The 15,665-nt window shown below is 39.5% G+C and overlaps 1 long non-coding RNA gene across 1 annotated transcript in view; it reads left to right on the top strand.

Moving 5' to 3' along the window:
• LOC122787413 overlaps window positions 1-11,990 on the top strand; it is a 419,813-nt gene extending 407,823 nt beyond the window's left edge. Inside the window, exons 3-4 of the long non-coding RNA XR_006362567.1 lie at window positions 11,755-11,844; window positions 11,945-11,990. This is a non-coding gene — a long non-coding RNA (uncharacterized LOC122787413). The remainder of the gene's footprint in view (window positions 1-11,754; window positions 11,845-11,944) is intronic.
• Window positions 11,991-15,665: the final 3,675 nt, after the last annotated feature.

A 15,665-nucleotide genomic window follows, 5' to 3' on the forward strand; every position in this document is an offset into this window, starting at 1 on the left:
CTTGGCTACTTAATTTGCTTCTGTCTGTGCTAAAAAATCAGTGTGCTGCTCATCTCTCTGCAGGCACCACTGATACTGCTTTGGTTGTACTACCCCAACCCTCCGTTAGTAACTTGTGCACTCAGCCAGCTAACATTCAAAGCTCCAGGCAATATGGAAGGTCAGCAAACTTGTTCCACTACCTTTGCCAATCTCCCAGGATTTGGTATTCTAAGGCAGTATAGTAAACACTTTATGCTCATTGATAATGAACTCCCCTTAACACAGAAAGCTGTCTGTGTGAGGTACTAATTCCACGCTAATAATATGAAGGCATCCTTTTCAAGTAACAATGCACAGTGAGCATCACAAAGGTATACCTTTATCTCAGTCATACCATTTTCTCAGAACATACAAAAATGTCATGTGCTGAGGTCATAAAGAAATCCTTGCCAGAGCCTCCAAGAACTTGTAAAAATAGGTCTTGGCACAAATACCTAATCTCACCTACTTCATGCACAACTGTATCAAGTCACCAACAGAAAATTTGCTCCTAATCAAGTAATCCTAAACTAGCTTCTGACCAAAATGTATTAGTGATTGGTGACTCAATTGTTAGGTATACAGATTCTCCACTTACCAGGCTGTGCAAGGAAAAAATCATTAGCCCTTCTTTTGGGTGACAGGCTGACACATTGCAAGAACCCTCAAGATCCTTTGCAAAGACAGGTATGACTAAATAATAATGGTCCATGTGGAAGAGATTGATCTTGGATGTAAAACCTTGAAGGACATGCAGACAAATATGTTGGAACGTTTTATGTACGTGATGGATGCAGGTAAAAACTGGCTCTGAGTGGAATCCCTCTTTTACTAAGATTGATGTTGTGGTATAAAGATAAGATAATTAGCTTTAACAATTGGCTCAATATCAGGTGTCATTCCAGAGGGGATCCAGCATATATGAACCTGAGACGAAATGATTGATAGCCGTGTTTGTTTTGCAAGGGATGGCCTGCATCTCTCATTCAAGGGTTTCCGCATACTGGCAAAAGCATTTGCTGCCCCCTCCCTATGGTGCTTTTAGGCAGTGTCTATCTAATGGACAATACCTCCTTTAATAAATTCAGCTAACTCTAAACTGAACCATCTTAAGGTGGCTCTCCTAAACACCAGGACTCTCAATAATGAATTGCCTAATCTTAAGGTGCTCCCGCAAGTGTAGTTCCACCGACTTGGTTTAAATGTAAAAAAGGCACTCCCTCCATACATGTATTTTGTGCCTACCATGTTGCCTTCAGGCCTGATAGAAATTGTGGTGGTGTCTCCTTATTGGTCAAAGACCACATCTAATGTAGACTGATATCCAAAGACCTCAAAATTGATCACCTATATCTTCAGTTGACCAGGGACAAGAATAATATCCAGCTTATAGCATGCTGCAGAACCCTCTCTCTCACCATGTGATCACATTAGATTCATAGATGTGTAGAAGAAATTCCTGTAAGCAACAGCTCCATAACCCTGGGTGACTTCAATTACATCTCCATAGATTAGAGCACCTGTACCTCTAATGTAGGGTATGCCCAGAGATTTTTTTTAGATCTAATAAATAGAAATTCTGTGGATGAAATAGTTAGCAAACCCGGTTCAGAATGGTGAACCTTATACATTTATATCATGAAATTGTCTAAATTTACCCATGACTTCACCACTGTTAACCCCGAGAAAGCTATCAACTTCACTGTAATTTTTTGCCCACATAAGCAAATGCATAGAAATATAGGAGTAATGCTAGGCAAGAGATTATAGGGACCCTAAGAGTTCTCTTTATATACTTTAAGTAGAAACACTTTAATGTTCCTTCCACCCTTAATGAGTAATTAGTGGTGCCCACCTCCCAAGTTAACCAGGACCACACATAGGTGACATGAGAGGTGATAACCCTGGTGTAAATTTAGGTCTTAACAGCCTTTTCAAAAAAAAAAAAAAAAAAAAACAGATGAAACTGATTTATTCAGAGAAATGGTCTTTTTTCTTACACTGAGATTGTACCATTAAGAATATTTGGAGGAGATGATATATATCTGCATGCTCATTTAGTTTTTAGTTGTTGGATTTCCTAACGTGCACCAGTTTTAATGATGGCCAGTTAAATGCACTCATTTCTTGAATTACACAAATTTATCTACCCATCAACTCATGAAGGCTAATATTAAAGACAGACAAAGCAGTACTTTCCTTGACTTATTGCGTTAACGTATTCCTTGACTGGGAATACACTGAATGAAGAACCTATTCCTCCAGTAAGTCTTATTTTATTTGTCGGCATAAATTTAGGTCACTAATACAAGTGTTTGTAGAATCACTGGATTTGCAAAGAAGTTAGAGGTCAAATTAGGAGCTGGTCTTTCGTGGCCCAAAAAGTGAGACAAAAGTCACCTTGGAGCAGATCGGAGCTAAAGATAGACATATGAGTAATGCTAGTCTATTGGGATTGTTGAAGGATTTAAGATCATTAGTATTTTTTGGTAAAAATTGAGGCCTTTCCAGTTGAATGATATGTTTGAATTATGCATACCAAAAGGGACATTGTATTCAGTGATGGGTCTGAAAAGAGAAGAGTACAAATAAGATTACTTCTTTGGATGTCATTGATTTTCCCACAGAAATTAACTGGGACATATAGAAAGATTTTTCTTAGTATGGTGGAAACATGACCGATTTGAGAAAGTCATCCACAAAAAAATCTAGGTCTCTTATGACCCTGTTTGTTTAAAGAGGAGTATTAATTACACTAAATATAAGGTGGGAACATCTTTTTTGATGAATGCCTAGTATGCTGCACATTTTTTTATCTAGACTGACCCTTTTCACTACAGCAGATATGTGCATATGCAGCCCTTTTTGGAGCAGTGTAGTATCAATGGATGAATAGAGAACAGTGCCTAACTTGCAGTCATCAGCAACCTTGGTCAACCACACCCCAAGATTACTGGTTGGATGTCTGCAAAATAAATGCCAAAAAAGGGTCCAGCACTGATTATTGTGGTACCACACTAGTTACAATTTTATGTTCAGAGATGGTACAGGCAACTATCACTATTTGGGATCTGTTGGATAGCTCATTTGCAATCCAGAGGAGACCAAAGGTGTTTACATAGTCTAACTTTTCAATGATACCAGCATGGGTGGATAGTGTTAAAAGCCTTGGCCAAGTCAAGATAAGCAGCATACAAGGGGTGACCACTATCTCTGGGCTCTGTAACACTTTCAAAGAAGTTTACTAGGTTCAGGAGATGTGACCTGCACTTCACAAAATCTGACTAACCGGGGTCCTCAAAAGTTAGGCTGCCTATGTCCACATAATTGCGTTCTACTATGAAATGATTCATGCCTTTGCATACAGGGCTTGTGAGGTTGATGGGCCATTACCTGAGTTTGTAGAAGAGCCATCTTTGTATAAAACAAACCTTCTGCATAGGTTGAAGTTGAACAGATTGTTTAGACTCTGATGTGGATTTTAAGACTTGTTTCCAGAGTGATTAAAGGGGAAACTAAATCTTCAGGGATAAATGGGTACATCAGTGTAAGTAGCTGGGGTACAGGAAGAACTAAATTTGTCTTCTAATATATTATCTATGTCCTTGGGATTTGAATGTGTGAAATTATGGACGAACTCAGTGCACAGTTGAACATTTTTCCTTAATTTCCTGACAGAAACAAAGAAATATTTGTTCCTTTTGGTATTTGCACGTGCTGTACTTTGTTTTCTAATAGTGTACTTAAGTTCTTTGCTAGCATGTTTCACTGTGTTCTTGAGGTAGGGGAATGCAGATTTCTTAAAACCTTTTATTATTTTCCTCCTTTTATTACATAGTTTATTAATATGGAAGTTCTACCAGAAAAAATATTATTCCTGAATTTGCCATTATATTTAGAGTAGACAGTCAGAAGCATGGCTAGGGGTGGGGATAAACAGGGCAAGAAGTGTTGTTGGGGTGCAATCGGCAGTACTTGTATTCACTTCCATGCCAACATTCTAGTGCTTCTGTAGAAATTAATTCTGATATTGTGCTACTTACTGAAGTGCTTGCTTCAGCAATTTGTGTGTGGTACTTTGCAGCAAGTGGTTTGCTACAGCATTTATACAAGGTTTAAATGTAGAGACTTGAGCACACTTTCATTTTCTCTTCAATTCTATTAGTTGAGGGGGTATCACAGTGCATAGGACATGATGTTCTTTAGGAGAGAGATAAGTGCCAGATCGGTAGGAATAGATCTTTCTTTTTCCCAGACAGAGGGCTGGCACGGGCACTAGATAAGTCAGCTTTGGACAGGTACAGACTTTTTTATGCAGCTGTTTAGATGCTGGCAAAAGCTGGAGGTGAATTTGTCACCCTTCTCAGCTGGGTCCATTTGTGGGGGATTGTTGAGAATTTTGTGTAGGACTTATACAAGTAGACCTGGAGAAGTCCCTAAAGAGGGTTTCATTTGCTGGTGGGGTGATACCACTAAGCCTGACAAAGAAGGTAAGTGATGTGTGGCCACATTTAACCAGGGGCCTAGAAGATGCATGGAGGGGTAAAGGTAGGAGCTGAAGTATCTGGTGGGCAGTTTTACAATTTACTCCAGTGTATTGGCTTTAACAAAGTCTGGGAAACACTGAGCCATACCCATTTTTAGAGATGTAGTCCCAAGTCAAGCCAGACACAAACGGAAAGTAAAACAAAAAACTCCCTTGTAATCAGACAATGTAAATACTTTTTTTTTTTAAACAGCCCCCCAACTCAAACTATACAGTGCATCTGAATTCCTCAGAATTAAGGCAGTATTGAAGATATTATCAGGGAACTGAGAAAAGCACTTTAAGGATCAATAAAACAACCCCTGAATGGATATTAATTTCTGAAGCAAAAAGTCCTTTTCAGTCCTTTAGCTATGCTAGAGGACTAAAAAATAAAACTCAGCACTGTTTGAACTTTTACTTAATAGTCCCCCACTCTGAGCCTAATGCATCATAAGTATATAGTAGTATACAGGTTCACCACAAATATCACCTCAAAACCCCTATTTTAACATCACTCATCCTATAATCCTTTACACGTCCATCATCGCTAAGGAAGAGTTTCTTAAGGTGTTATCAAAGACCAAGAACACTTCTTCCATAGGTCCTGACAAATATACCTGGGCACTTAATAAACAGCATCAAACAGGCTTGATGAACCTGTCCTTAAATTGTTTCACCACAGGCCATGTTCCAGAATCATGGTACATTGTTGTGTTGATGTGCCTACACAAGGGTAGCCCTATCACCAACCCTGGAAATTATAGACCAGTCAGCCTTATAAGTCTGATGTATATAATTATGCAATGTGTCATAACTAATATCTTTAATTATATCAAGAATCTCATTGGTCTTGATGCACAACAATTTGGCTTCATCTAGGGGTGATCATGCCTGTTGAATCGTGCCGCCAAGAATGGTCATACTGTTTATTCATGTTGTCTTGATTTGGTCAGAGCATTCGGTACTGTACCTCAAGCTGAAATTGTAAGGAAACCTATCAGCCTTAAACATAGGTCTGTATGTGTTAAGATGGAGAACTAGTTGGCTGAAAAACAGAGCCCACATAGTTTGTGTAGCAGGTTCCTCTACAACTAGTGCTAAGGTAGCCAGTGGAGTCCCACGGGTCTGTACTTGGGCCCTCTCCTGTTTGCCATCTACTTCCCTGATCTGAAAACTGATAACCAGGGCATCTTGTTACCCATATTTGCAGATGACTGCAAACCAGGTACTAATTATCAAAATCCCCTCAGATAATGTGTATCCTTCAGAAAAAGCTTAACTCATTTAACAACTCAAATATGGATAATGGGCTTGAACTGAATGCTGAGAAGTGTAGTATTATTTCTTTTAAAAAACTGCCATTAACAGTAGCATATAGTGTCGAGAACATTCCCTTACAAAATGAAAAGGTATTTAAGGGACCTAGATGATTCTGTCTTTTGTAATTGTCATGTATCAGCTGTAGTCATGATATCCTTATGCTTAGCACAACTAATAGTCAGTTATTTTGTCTAAACCCAACTATATTATTGTTCCCTTGTATTCAGCACTGATCAGACCCATTACAGTGTACAACACTCCCTTTAGAATATGCTCACTTTACACATCAGCAAACTTGAAAATACTTGGAGATTCATAACTAAAAAGATCTCAGGTCTCAAGGACATTAGTTATCTGGACAGTCTAGAAAACCCTGTGCCTGTGTCTTAAAGACTTGAAGAATGATTTGTGCCTTGTTTTACCATTTAATTTGAGTTTGGGTGGACCTTGCTGTCTTGCATGTCATTAAGTCAAACAGCTCAGCTACCACTAGGACCAGAGACCTGACCCTTCATCAGCAGGTGGACAGAACAGAGAGAGAGAGGGATTCATCACCCAGCACCTCCCCTTTCTCTGGAATAAAGTCATTGGCAGATTTAATAATGCAATTCAATATCTTCTTTCATACTAAGTCTGGATGAATGGATGGGTACTTTCAGATTTCCCCAAGGACTAACTGGCCTCTTCCTTCCTGAGAAAGGAATTAAATTCTAAGGGTGGGTATGTGCAAGGCATACATGGTCAATAGAATAAAATAGCCTTGAAACTCCTATGAAATAGCATCTGTTGCTACTCAGCAGGTTGTTGTAGTAGCCGTCTGTAAAAAGCTACTTGTAGACTGACATACCTTTATAAAGTATCGTGTCTATAAACATTTAGTCTCAGATGGATGCACATCTGGTAGAGCAATCCTTAGAAACCTCTTTGCTGATTCTGTCTTTTCTAATATGGTACCACTCTGTCTTTTAAAATTCTACTGACGTGGAAAATACACTAGCATCACAATTCTTTTTAGTAGGATTCCTTCTGTACAAGTAGTGTAACTAGGGCAGAGTGAAGGGCCAGCTGCCTCAGGCACAAAGTGTTAGGTGTGTGATTGGCCTATCCCGATTGCTGTTGAGTGCGCTGTTATTGCATTTGCAGTCAAACCTGAGCTGTATATCACTCCCTGTGTGGTCTAAACTGTCACAAGCAGTTTGTTGGTTTAAAAGAAAAAATGATTTGCTTGTTTCTTTTTTTTTTTTTTTTTAATTAAAACCCGAGTGCTGTAGTGCTCCCTGTGTAGTCTTACAAACTGTAGTTTGCTATAGTTTAAAAATAGTGTTTTTTTTTCCAGCTGAGGAAGAAGGGAGGGTTGGGGGCAAGGTGCAAAATATGGGATCTGATTACAACCTCTCTTTAATTGCTTATCAGATGAAGATGGGCAGGCATACTTCTGAACTATTCAGATTTTCAGACTGTTCAGATTTTTCTCTTATTTTTGGTCTGCTCCTCATAAACTTTACTGTTTTCTGGCAAATGACTGAGGATTGATATTGCTAAATAATGAAAGAGAATTACATTTCTGACCTCATAACCTTTTGAAAATATATGCAAGCACAAATACTGTTGTAGTTATATTCTAAGTTTATAAGAACGGAGTAGCATATTTATAATGTGTCCCATTTCTTGAGCTAAAAGGTTTGCGAGGTATGGCTGGTTGGCTCTTGCATTTCAGGAGTCTGAGCCACCAGATTGTGGACCTTTTGTTTCTGTTTTTTAATTCCATTGAATAGCTGGAGCAGGAGGGAAGGGAGGGAGGAGAGCATGTATATGGCTACCTGGTGCCAGTACAAGCAGCAGACTTTTTTTTTTTAACTCTTCAAATGTTGAGCTGGGAGACATGGAGCCAGTATAGGTATTAGCCCCGGGTGATACAAAAGCCAGCTGCTACTCTGTTCTGTACCATACATCTTCAGTACTTAATATTATTCCAAATTTCCTCTCACTGTAAATCACTTCTCTGCATACTACTCTCTCCTGATTTGCATGTGTTGTAGGGAGGAGAGAATTACATAATGGTTTATGTAAAACTACCATCTTTCAGTCTATGGTTTAATTAGAACTCATTCAAATAATTATTTGGTACTTGCGTATTATCGCAACCACGCTTTCTCACCAGGTCCTTCCCATGGTCCACAGTGTACGCAGCCTAAGAGTGGAATAACCATGCAAACAAAATCCATCTTAGCATAATATTAATGTTAAGTCATGAATTGAATATCCAAATGACATATTACCACAACAGTGTTAATTATGATATTGAGTCCTTCCTTTTTCACCACACACTACGCTTCCTGACCAAAATTAAAATCCACACAGCATGGAACGGGCTTGTCTTAACTAAATCAGATCACTCATTCAAACAAAATCTCTGCTAGTGTAATACATGAGAAAAGGTTTGATCCATACTGTGACTTTTGTATACATGCTTCTGGACTGCTTTCGTGTCTTCCCCCTAGACTGTACCTTTAACAGTCAAACCAAGTTAGACCAATGAAATCCTATGCAAAATAATAAATTACTTCAATATCAGTTAAATACTGTGGTACTGAGAATATATCGTACAATCTTACTTAGTTCCGTTATATAAATAACATGCTGCCAAAAATGCATGGTTGTGAAAATACAAATAACGGGCTAATGAGAAAGCGTGGTTCTGATAATAGGCTACCAAGAAAGCGTGGTTGCAGTAATACACAAGTACCTAATTATCTTGTTCATTCTAATGGCAGTACTGCTGTTGGGGGTTGAAACAGACAATTCACCTAAGGTTTTGTTCAAATTCTGGAGCAAGACATCACACTAATTCTGTTGCTATGACTATAATTTGTATTTAAAAAAAAAGTATTTACAGCTGAATGGCAGTTGGCACAGAGGATTAAAGTTGTGATTTATCTGCTTCCTCTGGTCTAAGGTTTGATTACCTCCGTCACCATTTCCTAGCTGTGTTAATTTGAGCAAGTTACTTAACTAGTCAGTCCTCCTTGGCTGAGCCTGAAAAAGGTCCATGTCGATTAGTGTTCTACTATGCTCAAGAATTCCAACCTTGTCAGCAAAGACCACCTACCTGCAAACATTAATAACTATCAAGTATGACTACTGCAGATAATGGTTCATAATGCATTACTGTAGAATATGTATCTTATCTCCTAGGTCTAATACAACAAAAAGGTATCAAATTGCAGCTGTAAAACTCAGTGTATGTTGTGGCATTCCCTATTAAATGGGTTTCTGTTATTTCCATGAAAAGATCTCTGTCTGTAACACATTGTAGATAAAATGTCTTGTAGTACTTGATTCTCATGGGTGTAAACTCACTTAAAACTGTAACTGTGGAATTTGTGCTGCCTCATTTTCCTTATGACTTGAGTAGTAAATGGCTGCTCTTGTAGAAAAATATGGCTTTTCTTAAAAGCTGTTAAGGTGATGTCAAATATGCTCACAACAATATTGGTGCTACAAGGGTCTTCCATATAAGGTTCTGGGATAATACATTGGGGAGTAGGGTCAGATATGAAACAAGTTATTGTTTGCACTATATTAACATAAGATGTGACTTCTAATTAGCCTTCCTTCCAAGAACAAGTCTTACCTTACTAATCCATAGTGTGACAGGGATACCATCTGGGAAGCCTTTCCAGCACTCCTGAGAGGAGGCGCATTATTACCAGAGGTTACAAAATTCCCTTTGTATTTCCCCATTACCACAAAAGATTCTCAATCCGAGGATCGAATTTAAGGTTTTTTTTTAGTTCAAAAAGACAGGGGACTGGAGGCCAATTCTAACCTCAGCCCCCAGAAATGCATGGCAGGTTTTCAATGCATATCTGGCGACTGGGCTCTTACTGCCACACCCGAGCATCAACTGATACAGGCCAGGGACTACACAATCAGCCTTTGTGCTCAGCTAGGGATTTCGATAAAAACCAACAGCCACAGTGACCACGGATGCTTCCCTGATAGGGTGGGGGTACAAACTGCACATAAATGTTCTAGAGATCAACACTTTTCCACCTTCTACCTCTAGGGACCATTGCAGTACAGACGGACAATATGTCCATAGTCTGGTACATAAACAAACAAGGAGGAACCAAGTCTTACCAGTTGTGCAGAGGGCCACAAGAATTTGGCAATGGGCAGAATCACAGGTTGAGCAGAGCCATCCTGTTACCTCATGAGTGGTCCTTGCTGTGATCTGTTCTCCAATGAACACAAGTGCAGAAGCTACTTTATGCCCCCAGGACGCTCTGATTCAGGACCAGGAGAGGACTATAATTCTCATTGCCCCATTCTGGCCTCGGATGTAGGTTCCCTTTCTTCAAGCCCACAAAATGGGGAGCCCTGGATTCTGGACCCAGTACCAGACTTGCTGACTAGCCAGGTCTGATCTTCTCTCTTCAGGACATTCTGGTAGCTCTCACCAAGGCTTCCACTACCAAAATCTACACCTCTGAACAAGATTTTGGAGTTAATGTCCATGCTATTTCATCAAGGAGCATCTACTGCCACTTTAAAAGTTCAGTTGGCGCTATTTCTAACTTTCATGTAGGAGAGAACGGAGCTCCCATTATGGCTCCATCTCAGACCAAGAGTTAGGTTACCTACAGCTCTTTGGAATCTAAATTTGCTTTTTTTACTGCCCTTTGAACCAGCTAAAGTTCTTGTCCTGGAAAACTCTTTTCCTAGTAGCTATCACTTCAGCCAGACGAGTATCATAACTTCAGGCACTTTCCATCAAGCAGCCATATTTAATTTTCTTCCTTCCTTCCTAAGGTTTGTTCAGTTAACAACATTAATCAATCCATTGAGCTTCCTACATTTTTAAAAAAACACTCCAACAAGCTGGAATATATGCTGCACAAATTGGATGTTCATAGATTTTACCTGGATAGAACTAAGGACCATAGAAGCGGACCAACTCTTTATAATGGCTAACTGATTGTATAACTTTCGTTTATTCTGCTTCAAATCAGATTTTGCCCACCAAACCAAAGGGACATTCTACTAGGTCAGTTTCCACATCTCTAGCTCATGCAGCTCGTCTACCATTGGATACTATTTGTGCAGCCGCCACTTGGTCTAAACCACATACATTCATCACTCATTATAAAGTTGACAGGACTTCCAGGGATAGAGCATCTTTTGGTTCCACTGTGCACATTCCATGTGGAGTGTTCATCTCACCTTTGTTCTTACATCCATGGATTTAGAAGTCTGGTCTGTTTGTCTCCCACTAGTGGTCTCTCTGTTGTTCCTACTGGCTTGAGCTAGTGTCTGGTCCTTTGTATACTTATGTATTCTCTTATACTCATAACCTGTGTTATTGCTGGATCTGGTTTTGTTGCAAACTAGATCTGAGTAGCTTAACTCGGAGCCGAGGATCGACTCCGACACCCATGTGTAAGAACAAAGGTGAGATGAACACTCCACATGGAACGTTATGGTAAGGACATAACTTCTTTTTTTATCATTTTGCAAAGTAAGATGAGAAATGGTGCTAAGAATTTCATGAGGTCCTTTGGGATTGTATTAGCCTTATTTTATTTAATAATGGGAAGTACGATTTTGTTTCAGCAGCTTACTGCAGGGGAAGATTTGTAGTTATCTTTAAAAGTTCAAGTGAATCCTAAATAGTTCCTCCATAATGCAAATGCAGTATTCGATGGTGCATTCTGTCTTGCCAGAGGTTCTGGAATTAAAGTTTGGAAATTAGTACTTTTTCTCACACTCGGCTGAATTTAAATCAAGAAAACTGAAGTGCAGAATACAGAATAGTAACATAGAGCAGGCAGTTGAAATAAACCATGAAAACCTGATATAGATTGTTTGCTGTTACTTTACAGGCCATTGTACTTGAAGGAAAATACTGGAAGAGGAGGATTGAGGTTGTAATACAAGAGTACCACAAGTGGCGTATATACCATAAGAGAAGAGTGAGTATTTATTTCCGTATTTATACCTTTTTTTCTTTGTCTGGCAAGTATGAATTAATAATTTGCTCAACTACAATGCTCCTGTATTGATGTGTTTCAGTTGCACAAATTTAACCAAGATGGAGACCTCTTGGGCCTTACAAAGGTAAGTTGCTATTACAAAAAGTTTACTTTAAAATATGAATAGTAAATGGTATGTAGCAGAATGCATATAATTTTATTTTATACAAGTTTTCTGCAAAGAATCAACCATTAACAGTTATAAAAGACAGGGGAAAGTATTACTTGAGCAATAATCAACTCTGGTTGTGCATTGTGTAGTATTTACCCTCAAGTGTTTTTATTTGCACCACTGGGCAAAAAGTTAATGGCCCACTGAAAACACTAGTGGTTAAGTGCTTGCACACACACCCCTCCCCAACAAACAAACACACACACTATTATTGCTGTTATAATCTGGCCTTTAGTTTATTTTAATATATTAATTTTCCTCTGTCATGTTTTGTTCAGTTTGTGAATGTATAGTGTTTTTTTTTTAATAGTTCCTTGCTGCTATTGCAGGTTCTTTAGAGTAATGTTCCCTTGAATATTATAGCAGTACCTGACGACATGGGTGTGGTATATTAAAGATTTACCCATGGTTGGTGTGGTTTAATTACAACGGCAAAGCCCAGATGATTAAACAAAGCTAACCGATGGTTGTTGTTGTGTCTTTCGGCTAACCGGGGTTAGGGTTCGCCACAGCAGAACTCTGGCCCGCTAATGATTGGCAGTAGATTTTTACGTGCCGAGTTGCCAGCCCTGACACACAACCTCCAACGAAGGAATGCCCATTCACGTATGTCTCCACACAGAAGACGCTGTAGCTGAGAATCTTCAATATACCACACCACGGAATTAGTTATTGCTATTATACAATGATATTTAAGAAAAAAGTTATTTACTTTTCTTAAATAATGCACTTGTGTAATGGTACAGTGCTGCTCTTCCATGTGTTTCCTGTATCCCTGGGGCTTTCTTGATGTACTGCGCATGCATATGGGACTTTCGCTTCCACACTTGTAGTACATCAGTGCTGTGTTAAAGGAAGCAATGGAGAAAGGAATATCTCCATTGCTTTTTTTGTTTTTTTAATTAAAAAAAAAATAATTGGGAGACTTTCAATGTACGGGAGAGATGGATAGAGAACATAAAAGGATAATCGGGTACATTTCTGTAGTTTTGCATAACGTACCTGATTATCCTTTTATTTTATTTCTGTCCAGTCTCTCTCTCTCCTTAGTTTGAAGTCTCCTGTTTTTGTCAGCTTTTTTTAAATACAATAAAGGGATTACAGTACAATAATGCCAAAAGGAAAGTAACATTTTTGTAGCATATATTAATGGAAAAAGGTTTGGGTGACTGGACTTTTTCAATTGGAATATGCTTATATTTACAATGGGCCTGCAGGTTGGGCTGACCAGTCAACATGCTTCTTTTGAAATGTTAATGGCTAGTCATTGTATAATTTTCATTGTGTCACTGTTGCAGTATTCCTGACTTACAGGATGTATCCCGCCAAGAATAGTGTATATCTGGCCAGCATACAAAAGCTGATGCACCTTCCTGAGATTATCACATGCCTGAACTATGCCCAATGCATGAGACTACATTCTAGTACTTAAGGGATATATGGGCACAAAATCCTCAGAAATTTCTTGCAATCAGTCCATGAATGAAGACTTTGTCTATGTTGTGGTCAAGTCAATCATATGGTCTACACCAGCTAATAGTCATTTGTGGGCAGGTAAGGACCCCCCAGTGGGGGGGCACTCCATCTAAAAATTTGTGGAAAACTATTTTTCATTTCAACAAGGAGTGGGAATTTACTGTGACTGACAAATCCCTTATAAGCACAAACATTCATTTCTCTTTTTTTGTATACCTCTCAAGTGTCCAGATTTTCACAGAATGTCCAGATTTCTGCCTTGTATTTTTAGTCTTTTCCTCAAAATTTGTGTTTTTTTTTCTGGCAGCTTATTGAGGACTGAAATCACTAAATAATGATAGACATTTTAATTTCAGAAAATGAAATCTGATACAAAACCTGTTAGAGCAATATTTAATATCTGTTCCTGTTTTTGGTCTCTGTCCCCCAGTTTGTTTGGGGTTTGTCCAAATTTCCAGACTTAGGCTGAGAGCCATATCTTTTGGATAGGCCCTGAGCATACTTGGAGATAATTTCATCTTTAGTCACTTGTACAAGTTGACCATTCATAGTCACCTCAGTTCTTTAAAACTTTAAGTCTAGAATAACCCTAGGATAGCTTCTGAATTGGCAGCCTCAGGTACCCCCTTTAGCCTAAAAAGAAAACTAAAATGTTGAGACTGAGATACCAAAGATGTCTTTTAGTCAGTCAGATATCTCCATTAAGGCATTTGATCATCCCGTGGACCATAAGATGGTCATGCAGTATTCATAACATGAGGGAGTTCCCCACCGTAGGTGACCCAACGGCTAGTATACCAAAGACTTCACTACTGTAGGGTGCGGAGTACATCGCACATAGGCTGTGAGTGGACATCGGCCATAAAAGTGGAGTATGCACTCACCATTCTCAGAACTTCGGTGCCATCATATCTGAACACAAGACTCCAACATATGGTCTGACACAGAGTCATTTTCAGTTCTTCAAAATTCAGATAAGTTCCAGGTTGAGGAAATTTTGACTTTTGCTACAGTTTTGTTTAAGGCTTATGTCATCCAAGAGGGGCAAGTGCCAATGTGGATGACACATTCCATACAAGGATAGCAACCTCAAGTGCCTGTTCTCCCTAGGCCCAAACCACGACCACAAAAACTGCTATTTGTTAGGCATTTGTCCCAAAGACATTAAGGAGTAGATTATCCTCCCTAGCTAGCCACCTTAAGAATTAGTGCTTAAAGATACTTGCAAAAAGAGCTATGGAGGAATCCCTGGGGCCTGAAGTAGAGTTTACTTTGAAGCAGAAGTCCAAAAAGCAAAGCCCTGAACCTTCTGCTGCACCTCTGGATACCAGTGTCCCTCTTGAGGCAGAGGACAGCCTGGAGAGACACCCGGTTCACAGCTCAGATCTGCAGGCCGAGCCTGACTTCCAGGCCACCTTGGATCCGAGCATTACCATGTCCACAGAGGCTGAGCAGGCATCTGTGGCTGATGTCAAGGAGAACCACTGCTCGTGATTACAGAAGGCTCTAAGGGGATTCCACAGATCCTTGTTAGGGAAGGGGTAGATATCAACCTGATAGAATGTAGGCCTACTTCGGGCCCTCCTACCCTACATAAAGCAGACCTTCATGGAAAAAAGGAACAAAAAAAACAAGCAATTGTCTCCAAAAGAACCTACTAGTGATTGGCAGCAATTCACTCAGGGCCTTTTCAATGCCCTTATATCACTTAGGCCTCCTCCAAGTTTTACAGCCTCCCCCAACCCTAGCCAGTACCCTCTCTCCACTTGAAAGAATGAGGGAGGAGGATAGATCTGAAGAAGTGGCACCTTCATGGACTGAATCCCTGGCTTACTCTTCCCAGATCCCTTCCCCCTTGGATTATGCTTCCCCTAAATAGGAATCAAATGGTACAGACTAGCCAATGGAAGATGTGTCCTTTGAAGAGACCCTAGACAAGATGAGAGACCACTTTAAATGGGATACCACCCAAGTATCTGAAGTACAAAAAAGATACTATGACCTATTACAGGTGGAATCACCTAGCCCATCAGCTATCCCTCCTGTCTTTCCTGCCTTTCTTGATGCTTTTGCCTCAGCCTCACAGGCACCAATTTCCCAGCTACCTACCCCC

Source organism: Protopterus annectens, chromosome 13.part0, assembly GCF_019279795.1.
Source record: "Protopterus annectens isolate FY-2018-M chromosome 13.part0, PAN1.0, whole genome shotgun sequence".
NCBI lineage: Eukaryota > Metazoa > Chordata > Ceratodontiformes > Protopteridae > Protopterus > Protopterus annectens.